The following is a 16893-nucleotide window of genomic DNA, read 5'->3' on the forward strand; positions in this document are numbered from 1 at the left end:
ATGGGGTTTTTATACAGTCATAGTCACCATTCTAATTTGTCCAATTTCTCTCAAAATAAAAGTTTATTCATGCAAATTCAACTGAATTTTTCACAGGGAAAGTTGGTAGCACCAACTAATTAAGCTGGTCAGTTCTGTCATTTAATTCAATGACTCTACCATTAGGCACTGTCATTGAAGACAGTGTCAAATTCCCATGTTGTGTTCTATAATTGAACCCATTGTTAGTCTAACCCTCCAAACATTTCCTCTTAAAATGATTACTTTATATAAGTACTACTACAACAGCTTCTCAGTTCAGCTTGATAGAGTAAACCAAATCTGGAGAAAGCCTTTACATATAGAGGATGGATTAACCTTAACACATGGTAAAATACTTATGCACGCTTCTGATAAATGTCATACTTTAGCATCAAAATACTTGTTATCCTAATAAAGTCAAATGTGTTATTTTAATTGCACCAATGGTAGAACTTTTCGAACTTTTTATTTCAGGACTTTGCAAAGATTCTCCAAAGAAATGCTGTGGCTTACATTAGCCTTCATAGTCCCATCCGGGGCAACTCCAGTCTGTATCCAGTAGCATCTCCGTCTCTCCAGCAACTGGTTGTAGAGGTAAGATGGACAATAAGTGAGAAGAATAATGTAAGGCAGCATATTACTCTATAAGTCAATGCTTCTTGATTTCTTTCAATTTAAGTATAAAGAAAATAACTTATAAGAATTTTAAGAAATTCCCTATTATTTCATTAGCTTGTTTGTTTACTTACTTTTTGTTTTTGGTCTGGTCAGGTGTTGACAAGAAGTATCCTACTGTAGCATTGGCTGGCCTAGAACTCACAGTATAGACCAGGTTGACCTATACTTGTGTTTTCCTGACTCTGCCTCCAAGTACTGAGTTTACAGATGTAATGGTTTAGTTTTATTAGTCAATATTCCTTAAACTGAATTTACTTTTCCTAAGGTTTTCTATTTGCGTATTTGTAAGAAATTACAAATCATTCTGTTATAGATAAAGTAAAATGTAAGTTTACTTGAAATTCAAATTTTGGTCTTAAATTCCTAATTCTATATGTGAGGTAAACTCTTTTTGTAATAAACTTTGCTCCTTTGGTATTCATTCACACTGGATTGTGTTTTAACAAATTTTGGAACTACGCTAGTTCTTTGATGCATCACTATTATTATTCCTGAAGACAGCAGGACAGCAATAAATGAATGCAACATGTTTAGAAAGTATGAGGCTAGGTATGGTGGCACATGCCTAGCTATAATCACAGCTCTTCAGAGGCCAAAGCCAGATACTGAGATTGAAATTAGTTCAGGTCAACAATTGAGACTTTGTGAAACAAACAAGATTAAAGAAATTTGGAGAAATCCATGCAGAAAATGAAAAACATTTTTCAACAAAGTTTTATGACATCTCTCCACTAATGATCATTTTTCACATACCTAAAGAATTAAGCAGAATGATTTTCTCCTTTGTTAGTTGTTAACACACTTACATTTGTGCAAATTTTACTATACACCAAGTTATCTGTGTTGGTCTTCTGTAGGAATACAGCCACACCATCACTTGGGTACAGTTTCTGCCCAGCCCTAGTATTTGTTGACATATATTGGAATGACCTTCGAGATGGCCACAGGGCTTCCAGTAAGTGCCATAGTAACTTAACTAGTCAGAGATCATGAACATGTCTTGAGTCACCATAATTCTTGATTGAAATGTAATACAAATTATCAAGTTATGGCTTTCATAAATTATTTTCTAGTGTTATAGTTTTCATCGACAATTTCAAATGTCATACCAAAGAAAAAGACATTGAGAAAGATTGAAAAGATAAATGTGTACTTTTAAGATCAGCTGTATTCTAGTGTGCAAGGCATGAATTTTATCAAACCCACAAGAAATCCACCATAGGGAATGAGCTGCATACTTTTTCCCTGGGAGTTAAACTATTTACAGATAAATGAATGACCAGGAAAGAGCCCCAATATTAGGAAGAGAGGTCTGACTTCACTTATTTTCTTGCTTTTGTTTTGCATTTCTAGTGATTGACACTAATACATTGCACTGACCTAAAATTAAATTAGATATGTACATTTCCTTTTTATGTTTCAAATTATATTACTTTAAACTTCAAATATAATATTTAATTATTTCAGAATGCTATACATGTATATTATATGTTTGATCATATTTAGCATCACCCATCTTTCTAACTTCTCACAGATCTACCCATCCCCTTAATTCATTTTTCTATTTCACTTCCTCTTATATACCTTTTTTTCCCATAACCTACTGAATGCAACTTATGCTGCCTATATACCTGTGGATGTGGAGTTATAAACCACATCATGGTCAAACAACTAAAATACCACAATTTCAAAGAAAATAGACTCTGTCTTCCCCATTAGCTATCAACTACCAATAACCCCTCAAATACTCCATATTGAAATGTTGATTGTCTTGAGCTAATCTTATGTAGAACATATGTGGGAAACTACCACTTCTGGGAGTTAGTGAGAGCGGAGGTACTGTCATGTTCAGAGCACAGAGTTTCCTTTGATGCTCCACAGTGCCTTCATCTTACTAGATCACCATCTCTTTGATGGTAGGGGTATGATATTGATATATTCTATAAACACACATTTTCTGCTTGCTGACCTGTTAAGATTTTCTTCATTAATATTACTTCAAATAATGAAGTAAAGGAAGAGTGTAAGCAGAATTTGTTAAATATATGTCTGAACCCATCAAAGAACACATTTAATCCACTAAAACCAAATAAAAGTTTTATTTAAATATTTTAGAAAGAGAAACTGCAAAGAATTTAGTGTGTGCATTCATTTAAGTAGGAGGAAGCAGAATGAATAAATATTGAATGGCTCATAACAGGATTTACTCTACAATATTTGTTTAAGAGGAAAACATTTCTGGTTCTATATTAAAAATACTTATATCACAACCTTATATAAAAATTATCTAAAACTCATATTGAAAGAAAACTTCAATTTACTTTGATTAATGTGTTTATTAATATCAGGAAAGTATTTCATTTTTGTAACTTATAATAATAATGACAAATTAATGTATTTTTCTACAATAGCTATAGTTTGTCAAAGACTTCCAAATTAAATATGAACCAGAGACAAGAACTGAGGCTCTAATTGAGCTTTCTTTTCTGATCCTTGTCCTACTATGTTACTTGTGCCTTTCTTAATGGAAGCACAAATTAACAAATACAAAATATCACTTGTAATTTCTGTAAGTTGTAGAGATGGAAAACTATATTTAAATATGTACATATTGATATTTCTGAGTCCACATTTTTTAAAAAAATCATATATATGAATATATTTCACAGTATAACTTACTGCTTTCTTTTCTGTGTACGATCTGCCTCTGAACCAGATGAAATTTCAGTGGTGTAACTTACAATGGAAGATTGAATGTGTGCTTTATGTCCAATCATATAAAAAATTAAATTATACTTAAATATTCCATTCTAATACATTAATTAAATAAAAATTCACCTATGGATTTTGTTACTTGTTTCTAATCTTTAAAGTCTGTAAACACTACTCTCCTAGAGATTTGTGTGTATTGGCAGAATCGTAACATTGGTTTTGGTCAACAGTTTATGTAGATGCAGAAATGTTTTATCACAGGGTAGACACATGATAACTTCATCTCACAAAGACCTGAAGTTCCATAGGACCAGTGTACCAGTTACACTCTAAATATCAAGGTCTGAATGTTCAAGAAGCCTCATGTCATTGATGTTTGGGATAACAGCACCATTTGGGAATTCCATGTGAATTTTAGCATTGTTTAAAACCATTGATCATTGTTATAGAACACTTTTTATACTGCATTGTTTTTCCAGAACCTTATAATATATAAAAAGTGCACTTATATTAGACTCCTACTAATATTAAGAATGATTTTCCATTCTATCACTAACAAGAATTTAAATATATATTCTGTGTGTATGTCTGTATGTGTGTATAGTTTAATTAACATTTCTGAATAAATTGCAATGAAGTAAGAAATTATTTTAAAAATCTAAATGTTTAAGATACACAGTTTTTTGTCCTTGATTAATGAAATACATGTGACTTCATACAAATTAACATGACATCACTGGCAAGATAGATCCAAAAATAATGGTTTTAAGCATTAATAAACAATATAAATGTCTACCTACCTCTGTTTTTATGTAGTTCTTTTTTCATAGATTTTGAAATCATCTCTCAAAGGTTAGAGATCACCCATGTAGTCAGTATGTCTCTAGTCAATAGAAATTAAATTTCTTAGAGCTTAGTGTTGGAAGAACTGAAGCATGTGTAAATGTGAAAGTAGCTATTCTTGTCATATGATTCTACTCATATTGATTTGTAATTACCAGATAGAAGCTGGAAAATCTAAGGATATTTAAGTGACCACATTGATAATGTAACACTGCAAGGCACAGGCAAATTTTCACAAAACCTTCTTAGAGCTTGTCAAACTATTTTTCAGGTTTGTAAACTCTTTTAATTTTGTTTTACGTTTTTGCACATGTTAAATTGTGGTGTTTTGAATAAAAATGGCTCATGTGTTTGAATAATTGGTCCAAAGTTAGTGGAACTGCTCAGAAAGGATTTAGAGGCATGACTTTGGGTTAGGTATGACTTTAATAGAGGAGGCATAGCCTAGTTGAAGGAGGTGAGGCTTAGTGGGTGGATATGTGTCAATGAGGGTAGACTTTGAGGTTTGTAACCCTACAATATTCACTGTTAACTATCTCACGTTTTCACGTATGTAGATCAAATATAAACTCTTGGCTACTTCTCTACAACTATCCCTTCCTGTTGGCTGCTTTGCTCTCCACCAGGACAGCCACTGACACCCTCTGAAACTATAAGGAATCTCTCCATTGCAGACATTCTTTTATAAGTTGCTTTTGTTATATTGCCCTCTCCACAGCAAAAGGAAAGTAACTAAGACATAAGGCTTTCTGATAAAATATGCAGTGTGTGTATATCCAATCACTCAGATTCTTTAATGCACTGAACCTGCAAGTGGGCAGTAATACTACTTGTGAATCCCCAAAGTCTCATGGAGAGGTCATGGTTGGATGGGTATTAATAGAGAATTCAAGCTGTAGATTAAATTACTTCAGATGTAGGACAGAAGGAGCAGATGAATGTCCCTATTGTTCAGGCATGTAGGATATTGCCTGTAATGCATACAATAATAGCTAAGAAAAAGATATCAGTATGATTCTGCCACAGAATTCACAGCACAGAGGCAATGGTATTGGCTGAATTCCAACCTACACAATATATGACAGCGGCATGAGATATGAATGGAATCGCAAAGCTACTTAACATCAGGTAAGCTGGTGCCTATGATACCAGACTACTAGGTACTTCTCAAAGTAGCTTTGGTAATGTCCCTTTTCACTTCTTGACTCTATCTAATGGCACTGCTAACAGTTTTATGTTTATCTGTTATGCTACTGACAATGTCACCCCCCAAGACCCCTGTGAGCACTCGTTGCTCCTCCTACATTTATATGCCATACTCCAAAGGGGCATTGGTTCAAATACTCCAGTTATCATAAACAAATTTAAAAAGGAGACTAGTATTATTAGCATTTATTCTTGATTTATTCTCATTGTAATGACATGTAGTAAGTACTCATACCCTAGCATTTGCCTTTAAAGTTGTATGGTAACAAATATGTAATCCCTTGGTCTACTTACATGGAAGAAGACTTTAGTATAAGATAGCATCACTTAGAGGGACCAAAAGGAGAAATAATGCTGTACATCTTTCAGTATCAAATTAAAATAATGGGAGCCGCATTGAAACCTGACTACATTCTGAGCATATTTATTTCACAAAAGTAATGTCACAACATCCAGAAGCTAATCAGTAATTTGCAGCAATCCTCAGGTTTCTTGTAACTCTTTAATGCTTAGATGCATGATGATGAAATGAAGAATATCTTAGAAGAGATTTGACAACTTTCCAATTTTAATTTATCCTATCACTATTTGATACTATATGTCTGCAAGATGATGAAACAGCTAATTTTTTAAAATGAAAGTTGATTAAATATCATGATATTTAGCATGCTAACATTTTGAGACATTATAGAAGTTATTTTTGTTTAACTGAAAACCTACCACTTCATTTAGAGAAATATTTTATCATTAGAGCATTTGATATGTATTCAGTCTAAGTGAATCAAAGTCTGAACCAGAAGCACTTGATCTTTGTCTTACTTAAGGATTCTATTGCTGTCATAAAACACCATCACATAAGCAAGTTTGGGGAGGAAAGGGTTTATGTCTACTTTTAATCTTATAAAGCCGTCAATGAGGGAACACAGGGCAGGAATTAAATGCAAGATTTGTATACAACTGAAGCAGAAGCCATGGAAGAACTGTGCGCCCTGGCTTGCTCCCCAATTTTCACTCAGTTTGATTTCTTTTATAACTAAGGACTACGTGACTAGAGGTGACACTGCCAACCATAACCTGGTCCCTCCCACAATAGGCATCAATTAAAAAAAATGTTCCACAAACTTGCCTGCAAGCAACTTAATTGGGGTATTTTCTCAGTTGAAGATATCTCTTCCCAAATTACTATAGCTGTTGTCATCTTGATATAAACCTAGCCAGCACAACCTTATTAAATGTTCCTGAGTCTATATTTTTCTGCTCATCCAGTTAAGTAATTATGGCTTTGGAATGAGTTTGTTATACTACCTTTAAGTAAATGACCATACTTTATTGGGTTTTCCTAACATTATTTTCCATACACATATCTTACAAATGGTCACTATCTAAGAACTGTGGCTAGCAATGAATATTAAGCATATGACATTGTTCAGTGTTTGGGCAATGAAGACTCGCTATACACCTTGATAATGCATAAGTACAGTCATTACAAGGTGACTTTGCTTTCACTGCATATAATTTCTTTGCAAAACACATATGATTTCATGCATAACACTTTAATTATTTTAACTTGTGTAGATGAGGGTGGCATCTGATCGGAGGTGTGGAATCTGATAGAAGGTGTGACAGAAGATTGAAGGAAGGTGTGGTTAATAACAAGAGGTTTGGCATTTGATAACAGGAAGGGGTGGCAGATGATAGGAAGTGTGGTGCCTGATAGCAAGAAGGTATAGCATCTGATAGGAGGTATAGAAGGTTTTGTAGATAATAGGAGATGAGTTGGGAAAACTATGGTAGAGTATTTTTTCTCACTCTGTCATTGATAATTGTAATGCACACATTAAATGAAGCTTGTTTTATTACTATCCTTTCAATAATGGAGAAAAGTAAATTTTTTTAAAATGTACTTCTGTTTTCCTGTCTTTCCTGATAAATTATATAACTATTGTTTGTGTTTTATGTTTTATTCTATTTATTTAGTTTATTGATGAGAAACATTATGCTCACTTTCTTGATCCTCATGAATTATAATACTGTTCAGTGGCTTCTACTTAATTTATCTTTTTTTTCCTGTGACTACTTGTACTACAAGTCAACTAAAATGACCATACAACCTAATATACTGATTTAAAATCCTTCTTTACACTAATTTACTACTTCAACAAAGTCTTCCATTTGAAATTGTAATTCTATTGGCAAGACTATCTGTCTCCTAGGTTTACAAGTCTTTGCTCTGTGTTAAGAGCCAGCAGTCTCTCAAGTTTATTACTGTTTTACGAGGTTTTCTGTTCAGTGTACACTGACAATATGTAAATCCCTTTTTATTTAAATCTAGATATCAAGGGAAATCATAGATCTGTTTCAAACCCTGAAATTCAGAAGGCAGATTACTTAAATGTTTGAGTTATATAGCCAAAGAGAAAGCTAAGCAACTAGGGATATTAGCAAATTAAGCTTGAATTCATTCACATAATCATAATTAATGTTCAATTATTAAAATAGCCTGAGATGAGTAAATATTTTGTCTGTGGGTTTTTAACCTGGATATTAGCTTGGCAGGACTTCAAAGAACAGATGTTCTTTCAGGTAAGGTGTTAGTAAACCAGAACTGTTGGCAGGTTCCATGGCTATATTCAACTACAGAGTCATTAATATAGCTGAATATGTATTTCTGTTTTGTTTTGTTTTGTTTTGTTTTTAATGAGATTCACTCTAAGGATTTGTTGTGGTTTGGCTTTCCCCATCTGAATAGTTACTATCTCTTACTAGTTTTTTGAAGAAATAGTCAATAGTGTCCGTTTACTATTTATCCCTCACCCACAGCAATGATGATTATCATTAATAACGAATTTGTGAGTAATTAAATAAATTTAAGTTTTGTGCAAAAACAGTAATAAAAAGGAACACCCTTTCCAGGTATACTCCGCGATGAATTTGGTGTCTGTTGGCACTTTCCCATGCTTAATCTTGTTTCTCATTTTCATAGGATTTTGGAATGTATTTTGACTTTGAATGGTTAGGTTGGTCCTGTTCTTGAACAAAATAATTTGACTTTGTTAAATATGAAAATACATCAATGACAGTATTAAATAATTGTTTAAATGATCCAATAAGCTCATGGCTTTGATTAAATCCATTTCCTCATTGTGTTGTGAAAGCCATTGCTCTCAATCAAAATCCTCTGTAAGTGAAGGGAAACAGCCTGCTTCAATCCTCCCTCATCAGAAACTTATTTTTTAGACATAATAGAAGAAATCCTACCACCATCTTAGGAGCTACTGACATTTCCCTCTTCTGAAAGAGAGAGAGTCTGTGTTCTTTAAGGATATGACCTATGACTGATTAACCACATGCCAGGGCAGGCTCCACTTCTGAGACTAGGTGGGTAACCCAAATTAGAATTGACAGGAGGACATATAAGAAAACTAAAATTAGGTCAGAATGTATGGGGGATTGCTCTCAGAGGAGTGAATGTGTTCAGATATATTGTCTTAAATTCTCAAAGATTTAATTTAAAATAATGTCTAAAACTTTGTTTTAAGCAAAACCAAAAACCAATCAATACAAACAAAACAATGGATTTCTCCTCCACCACACACACAAAATTAACCACAGAAAATTCAACTTTTAAGTAAATACTGTTGAACCTAAAGGTACATTCGGTAAGCAGGGATCAAAATTCTCATTTGTTAAAGAAAAATTCCCCTTAAGCAATAACATCTAGAATTTGTATTTTTAAGAAAATTCACTTTATATTTCAAAACATCTGGCAGGATTTGCTCTTAAGATGTGGAGGCAGATTACTCTTTTTTTTTTTATCAGAAATTTCAACTATAAATGCACAGCTGTGAACATCCTAGATCTGTTCCCAATCCTGCTGTATCTACCTCAGCTTCCTAACTCTTCAGTTTGAAATTATAAGTAAAGGTGAGGATAAAATAAATGAAACAGTAGAGTGAGTTTGAAGTTATTTTTGCCCTGATATATCATTTCTTCTTTAGAGCATGACAGCAGCTTTCTGTATAAGGAAGATTCTTAAGTAGGAAGAATAACATTCAGGTACTCACACATTGCTGACATACTGGGAATGAGATTAAACATTTTTATATGTGATTTCTTCTGCCTATATTTATCTGTATAGTAAATCATTCATAATCCACCCTTTGTATTTGTTTGGTTGGTTAGCTGTTATGATGCATAAGAAAGCTTGCAATTTCTTTCAATTCTATTGGATACAAGGATAATAGCTTTCATGTTTATCATTTGTTTATGCATATCATGACATAACAAATTCTGGTTCTCAATCTAAAAACCATATATGATATTCGATGGTAAAATGTATGAAACCATGACTGTTTTAAGTACTTCATAGATATTATACTTTCTGAGGCTGTATAGATACATAAACATGATGGATACCTATAGACATTTATATACAATAAACATTTCACCCTAAAACAAATGTCTCTAATTTATCAGTGCTAATAAGTGGTAATTAAAATAACATGTAGATTAAGATTGCAGTACATAGGGCTGGAGAAATGCCTTAGTAGTTAATAGTTACCAGTAGTACTCAATGCTCTTAAAGAGGACCAGAGTTAAGTTCCCCTCACTCATGTAAGAACCTATATAAAAACAAAATAAAATATTTTTTTAAAAAAGACAATATGGAAGCCTGAAATGGGCATTGATCCTCTGAGGATTATAGGAAAAATTGATGTTCAGAATAACAGCACCAAAAGTAAAAACCTTATTCCAAGGCAACCTTTATCAAAGTCAAGAATTATTTTTTGGAAAATTTGGAATTAAATGAGTACTGATCAACTGTTTTATATAAATTTTAGTTAGATGTGAAATAACATAGTAGTTTTCAAGCACTATACAGTCAATTATCAGATAGTTTAAGCAAATTTTAATAATATTCAGTAATTCATATTAGATTCTGAAAATTATAAGCCATTAAAAATTCTCTGTAGTTGATACAAAATAACTATATATATATATATATATATATAGGCATATTATAGACAATTTTTTTTAAACTCTCAGGATGATTTTACTTTACTTTTCATTGAAACAAATTGTGAACTCTTCATGTTAAAAACTATAATTAATCACTGAAATTTTACTATTCATAGAAGCACTGAGGTCATGTCTCCCTAGATTACACAGTCACACTTTAAACAACAACAACAACAACAACAGCAGCACCAAAAAGTGACATGAAGCTTTTCTGTGGATTACTGTAAAGATCTTATCATTCAAAATGCATTACACTATAATTGTTAGACTGGTGAATTGACATGGAACACAGAAATGCATTTGATATGCTAATGACTCTTGGGTAGCTCTTTAATTTTGTTATATGAATGTTCAATGCATGAATATCTATTATTTTGTTATAAGCACCTATGAATGTATATAAGTATGTATATCATCTTTATCAACTGATTCTCTTTTAAAACAAATATTTCAAATTTCTAATTTTCATAACAGTTTCCACTTGATAAAATTTTTTGTCTCTTCAAGCAAATATCTTTTTTTAAATTTATTGATATATTTATTTATATTTCAAATGATTTCCCCTTTTCTGGCCCCTGACTCCCCGAAAGTCCCATCAGTCCCCTTCCCTCCCCCTGTTTTCCCACCCAACCCTTCCCACTTCCCTGTTCTAATTTTGCTCTATACTGCTTCACTGAGTCTTTCCAGAACAAGGGGCCACTCCTCCGTTCTTCATGTACCTCATTTGATGTGTGGATTATGTTTTGGGTATTCCAGTTTTCTAGGTTAATATCCACTTATTAGTGAGTGCATACCATGATTCATCTTTTGAGTCTGGGTTACCTCACTTAGTATGATGTTCTCTAGCTCCATCCATTTGCCTAAGAATTTCATGAATTTATTGTTTCTAATGGCTGAATAGTACTCCATTGTATATGTATACTACATTTTCTGCATCCACTCTTATGTTGAGGGATACCTGGGTTCTTTCCAACTTCTGGCAATTATAAATAAGGCTGCTATGAACATAGTGGAACATGTATCCTTATTTCATGGTGGGGAATCTTTTGGGTATATGCCCAGGAGTGGTATAGCAGGATCTTCTGGAAGTGAGGTGCCCAGTTTACGGAGGAACCGCCAGACTGATTTCCAGAGTGGTTGTACCAATTTGCAACCCCACCAGCAGTGGAGGAGTGTTCCTCTTTCTCCACATCCTTGCCAACACCTGCTGTCTCCTGAATTTTTAATCTTAGCCATTCTGACTGGTGTAAGGTGAAATCTCAGGGTTGTTTTGATTTGCATTTCCCTAATGACTAATGAAGTTGAGCGTTTTTTCAGATGTTTCTCCGCCATCCGAAGTTCTTCAAGTGAGAATTCTGTGTTTAACTCTGTACCCCATTTTGAATAGGGTTGTTTGGTTTTCTGGAGTCTAACTTCTTGAGTTCTTTTTATATATTGGATATTAGCCCTCTATCTGATGTAGGATTGGTGAAGATTTTTTCCCAATTTGTTGGTTGCCGATTTGGCCTTTTGATGGTGTCCTTTGCCTTACAGAAACTTTGTAAGTTTATGAGATCCCATTTGTCAATTCTTGATCTTAGAGCATATGCTATTGGTGTTCTGTTCAGAAACTTTCTCTCTGTACCGATGTCCTCAAGGGTCTTCCCCAGTTTCTTTTCTATTCACTTCAGAGTGTCTGGCTTTATGTGGAGGTCCTTGATCGATTTGGATTTGAGCTTAGTACAAGGAGACAAGGATGGATCAATTCGCATTCTTCTGCATGCTGACCTCCAGTTGAACCAGCACCATTTGTTGAAAAGGCTATCTTTTCTCCATTGGATGTTTTCAGCCTCTTTGTCGAGGATCAAGTGGCCATAGGTGTGTGGGTTCATTTCTGGATCTTCAATCCTGTTCCATTGATCTACCTGCCTGTCACTGTACTAATACCATGCAGTTTGTAACACTATTGCTCTGTAGTATTGCTTGAGGTCAGGGATACTGATTCCCCCAGAATTTCTTTTGTTGCTGAGAATAGTTTTAGCTATCCTGGGTTTTTGGTATTCCAGATGAATTTGAGAATTGCTCTTTCTAACTCTGTGAAGAATTGAGTTGGGATTTTGATGGGTATTGCATTGAATCTGTATATTGCTTTTGGCAAAATGGCCATTTTAATTATATTGATCCTGCCGATCCATGAGCATGGGAGGTTTTCCCATTTTTTGAGGTCTTCTTCCATTTCCTTCTTCAGAGTCTTGAAGTTCTTGTCATACAGATCTTTCACAATTTGGTAAGAGTCACCCCAAGGTACTTTATACTGTTTGTGGCTATTGTGAAGGGGGTCATTTCCCTAATTTCTTTCTCAGCCTTCATATCCTTTGAGTATAGGAAGGCCACTGATTTGCTTGAGTTGATTTTATAACCTGCCACTTTGCTGAAGTTGTTTATCAGCTGTAGGAGTTCTCTAGTGGAGTTTTTTGTGTCACTTAGGTAGACCATCATGTCATCTGCAAATAATGAGAGTTTGACTTCTTCCTTTCCAATTTGTATCCCTTTGACCTCCTTATGTTGTCGAATTGCCTGAGCTAGTACCTCAAGTACAATATTGAAAAGATAAGGAGAAAGGGGGCAGCCCTGTCTGCCATGATTTTAGTGGGATTGCTTCAAGTTTCTCTCCATTTAGTTTGATGCTGGCTACCGGTTTGCTGTATATTGCTTTAACGATGTTTAGGTATGGGCCTTGAATTACTGTTCTTTCCAAATATCTTTAGAGTTAATGGCTATCATCCCCCAAACTGTTAGCATATATTCTGATAACATGCTGTGAAACCAAAACACAGTTCCTGCTTTAAACCATGCTGCTTGAGTTGTGACATGCCGTAAAATAGAGTCCCATATTCTGCCTTTTGCAATCTCTGAGGCAAGTAGCATCATCCCTGCATCACCTGCAAAGACAAGTGTGATACTCCCATCACATGACTTCTTGCTGTCTGCTTCTACTACAAGTTCCAAGATGTGAATATGGAAGGTTTTGTCTCATAAATTATAAACTTGTTTTTATATTGTAAAATAAGGAATGATCAATGTTGTTTTGCACACTGTATTGCCTTAAGGAGAATTTCTTCCAAATGCCACAATGCTAAAAGGATTTACAGAACAAAGTAGATAGAATTCATAGCTTATTCCTTCGTTACACAAGGCATAATAAGCTCAAAATATTACTTCCCAAATGTATTGATCACCAGGTAATGAAGTTAACAGAAGTCAGATTCTGGAAAGGCAAACCAGATAGTGTTGTTCACAAGAGATGTTAGCAGATTTATAATGACAGGGGCCCATTTGATTCTAATTGGCCATGCTTGGTGTTAATAGGGACTCAAAACCTTAAGGATTGTTCCAGCTCACACTCTGCATCCACAGAAGTGTCTGACAAAGTGTTGTTCTGTCACTGTATAATCAATTGATGTGTCTGTAAGATTCTTGAGGTCATAAATATTGTGAAGTCTAGCAGCTGATTTTGTTAATTACAGAGTTTCTGGTAAGTTTCACACCAGTTTTTAGAGACAGAAGTTGACTTTGAGTTGTGCCATATTTCTGATCAGGTATCTCACTCTTTAAAAGAGGTAGAATTACTAGAAAACACTTCAACATTATGCACAATATTTCTATCATTCCAGACTAGTAGGCAGAGTTTGTTCTGCCTATTTGTCACTTTTGTAGAATAAATTCCAAATCATGATATTTCAGAGTCAAATATTACTCTGTAGCAGCACAACATTGGTTTACTACAATTTTCACAATGATTTGCAACTATGTAATTTTATAGAATAGCAGATATTTTGCCCCTTAATTCATATTTCTATGTGCTGAATAATTGAACACTTGATTTGCTGACAAGAGGTGTTTAGTTTGGACTGTGTCCACCTCTGTTATTTGGTGATTTTGTTTAGATCACTTCATATATTAATATGTTTAAGAAGCTTCAATTGAATTTTGTTTATATTCTACCACTCTAATTTACTCTTGAACTCATTTTTGCTTTTTTTTTTCATTTTAATTAGAGTAGATCATAGGGCCACACATGCAATATTTTCTTTTAGTACTTTTTCCCTCAAATAAATGGTAGGATCTTGAGATGAGGTGTCATAGAATAGTTTGTTCATAGCTACCACACACTATACAGTACATAAAGTCCCATCCAAAAGAGAAAAACTATGACATCATTGGAAGAAGGACATAATGAGGAGCCATCTAGCAAAGGCACGAATGTTGACCACAGAGAACAGGCTGCCAGGACTTGAAGTCAAGGAAGATAGCTGAGAAGATTTTTCTGATGCATTTAGAATTTTGGTCAGCACAAGATGGTGGAATCTGGATGTGGAGGCAAATCAGGTAAGCTGAGAAAAATAGATTCAGGTACAGAGATGTAGGGTAGTAGACATTACAGATTAGATTAAGGCAGTGAATGAAATCTTCAGTTTGGAAAACCAGACAGGACAAGAAGACAAAGGTTATTTTAAGTTACCAGAGTTAAAATAAAATAATGAGTATTAATAAGAATTATGAGATACACATTTTGTTGAATATACATGCTGATGTATATATTCCCAGATATATGAATACCTACAATAGAAGAAACACAAATGCCATCAACATCCAATAGGTAATGAAACCACCAGATCTTTCACACTTCATCCACTGATGTTCTTGTAGAATGATTTAATGATATCATGAAGAAAACCAAGTTTCATATACATTGTACACAAACCCCATATATTCCTCCAATAGAAATGAGAGTATGCCCACACTAAGGCCTATAAGGTCATGCTTCTGATATGTAGTTGCCTCACCACTAGTCAAAACAGAATACATGCCAACTGTGGGTCGTACCCTGATGTTCAACTCTCTAAATATTACCATTTGAAAGAAACTACTCAAAATAGACTGCTTGCTCCCACTCTGTTTATAAAAGTACTAGAGATTATTTGGGGAGAGGGAGAGGGAGAGGGAGAGGGAGAGGGAGAGGGAGAGGGAGAGGGAGAGGGAGAGGGAGAGGGAGAGGGAGAGGGAGAGGGAGAGGGAGAGGGAGAGGGAGAGGGAGAGGGAGAGGGAGAGGGAGAGGGAGAGGGAGAGGGAGAGGGAGAGGGAGAGAGAGAGAGAGAGAGAGAGAGAGAGAGAGAGAGAGAGAGAGAGAGAGACTTCTGGATTGGCATGCGATTAGACAGAAACATAAACTTCTATGTAGTCAAGATTATTCCTAAAAAAAAAAATCTTCACAAAGTTCCATCTCATGCTTTGGAAATCAATGCTTTGCTACAAAATTACTGAGGTTAAACATGAAATACTGATGGAAGAAAAATTTTAAAAGTTATTCACTTTAAATGAGAAAAAATTAGAGGAACTAAAATATACTTATCTAAAAGACACATATTAGCCAACATCAAGAAAATCTCAGCAGGAATGTTAAAGCAATCATTAGATTCCAAGTCTTCTAAAATTACTGTAATTTTATATTCAGTGAATTCTTCAGTTTGAAAAGAAGGTTGTTTGAATCTGAATCTTTCAAGAGACTGCTGTTCTGTGTTATAGTTCCAATCACCAAATGTGTCTAAAAGTGAAAGAAAAAGAGTCTCAAAACTATTAGCTTCAAATGTAACCATAAATTCCAGACTTAGAGTTTATTTAGCCAAAAGCTTTTGAAGTTACTAAGAGAACCTGTGCAATTGGCAGAGATGAGTATGGTCGGTAATATGGACTTGGATCCTTTAGTGTCATTGAAAAACATTTCCTAAGGCAGCTCTCTTGGAGAAAAGTCTTCAGAGTACTATGTGAGTTGTCACATGCATGTGCTCAGAAACAGATCAGGATGTCATTTAATTGCACTCAAAATATATCAAGGATTTTTTAAGGTATCTCTTTTTATACCCCATGCTTAATTTAAGTGTAACTATTCAAGCCTTTGTTTTCAAAAACTTAATTATTTGAGATTAACAATTATTTAATTTACAAAATATAATAAAGTCATACTTGTGATCTAATTGAATTTTGTACAGATATACCATAGGAAACTTTATTAATGCAAAAGAGATGGAGAATGTATGTGTTCCTTTGAGATTCAGTTGGTAATATGTTTATTTTCTGGGCATGTAGTAGGTTCCTCAGCACTTTATTATGCATAAAAATGAAGCTTTATCTGCAAGATGGTTATATGCTCATTTCAATAACATCCTATAGATGTGGGACTTGTGATCTAATTGAATTTTGTACTGATATACCATAGGAAACTTTATTAAGGCAAAAGAAATGGACAATTTATGTGCTTCTTTGAGATTCAGTTGATAATATGTTTATTTTCTGGGCATGTAGTGGGTTCCTCAACACTTTATTAGGCATAAAAAATGAAGCTTTATCTGTAAGATTGTTATATGCTCATTTCAG

At 34.2% G+C, this 16893-nt stretch overlaps 1 long non-coding RNA gene across 1 annotated transcript in view; it reads left to right on the forward strand.

Moving 5' to 3' along the window:
* Positions 1 to 518: 518 nt before the first annotated feature.
* Positions 519 to 16893, forward strand: part of LOC127683468 (uncharacterized) — a 181755-nt gene continuing 165380 nt past the window's right edge. The window contains exon 1 of the long non-coding RNA XR_007977548.1: positions 519 to 615. This is a non-coding gene — a long non-coding RNA (uncharacterized LOC127683468). The remainder of the gene's footprint in view (positions 616 to 16893) is intronic.

The sequence above is a fragment of the Apodemus sylvaticus genome, chromosome 4, assembly GCF_947179515.1.
Source record: "Apodemus sylvaticus chromosome 4, mApoSyl1.1, whole genome shotgun sequence".
NCBI lineage: Eukaryota > Metazoa > Chordata > Mammalia > Rodentia > Muridae > Apodemus > Apodemus sylvaticus.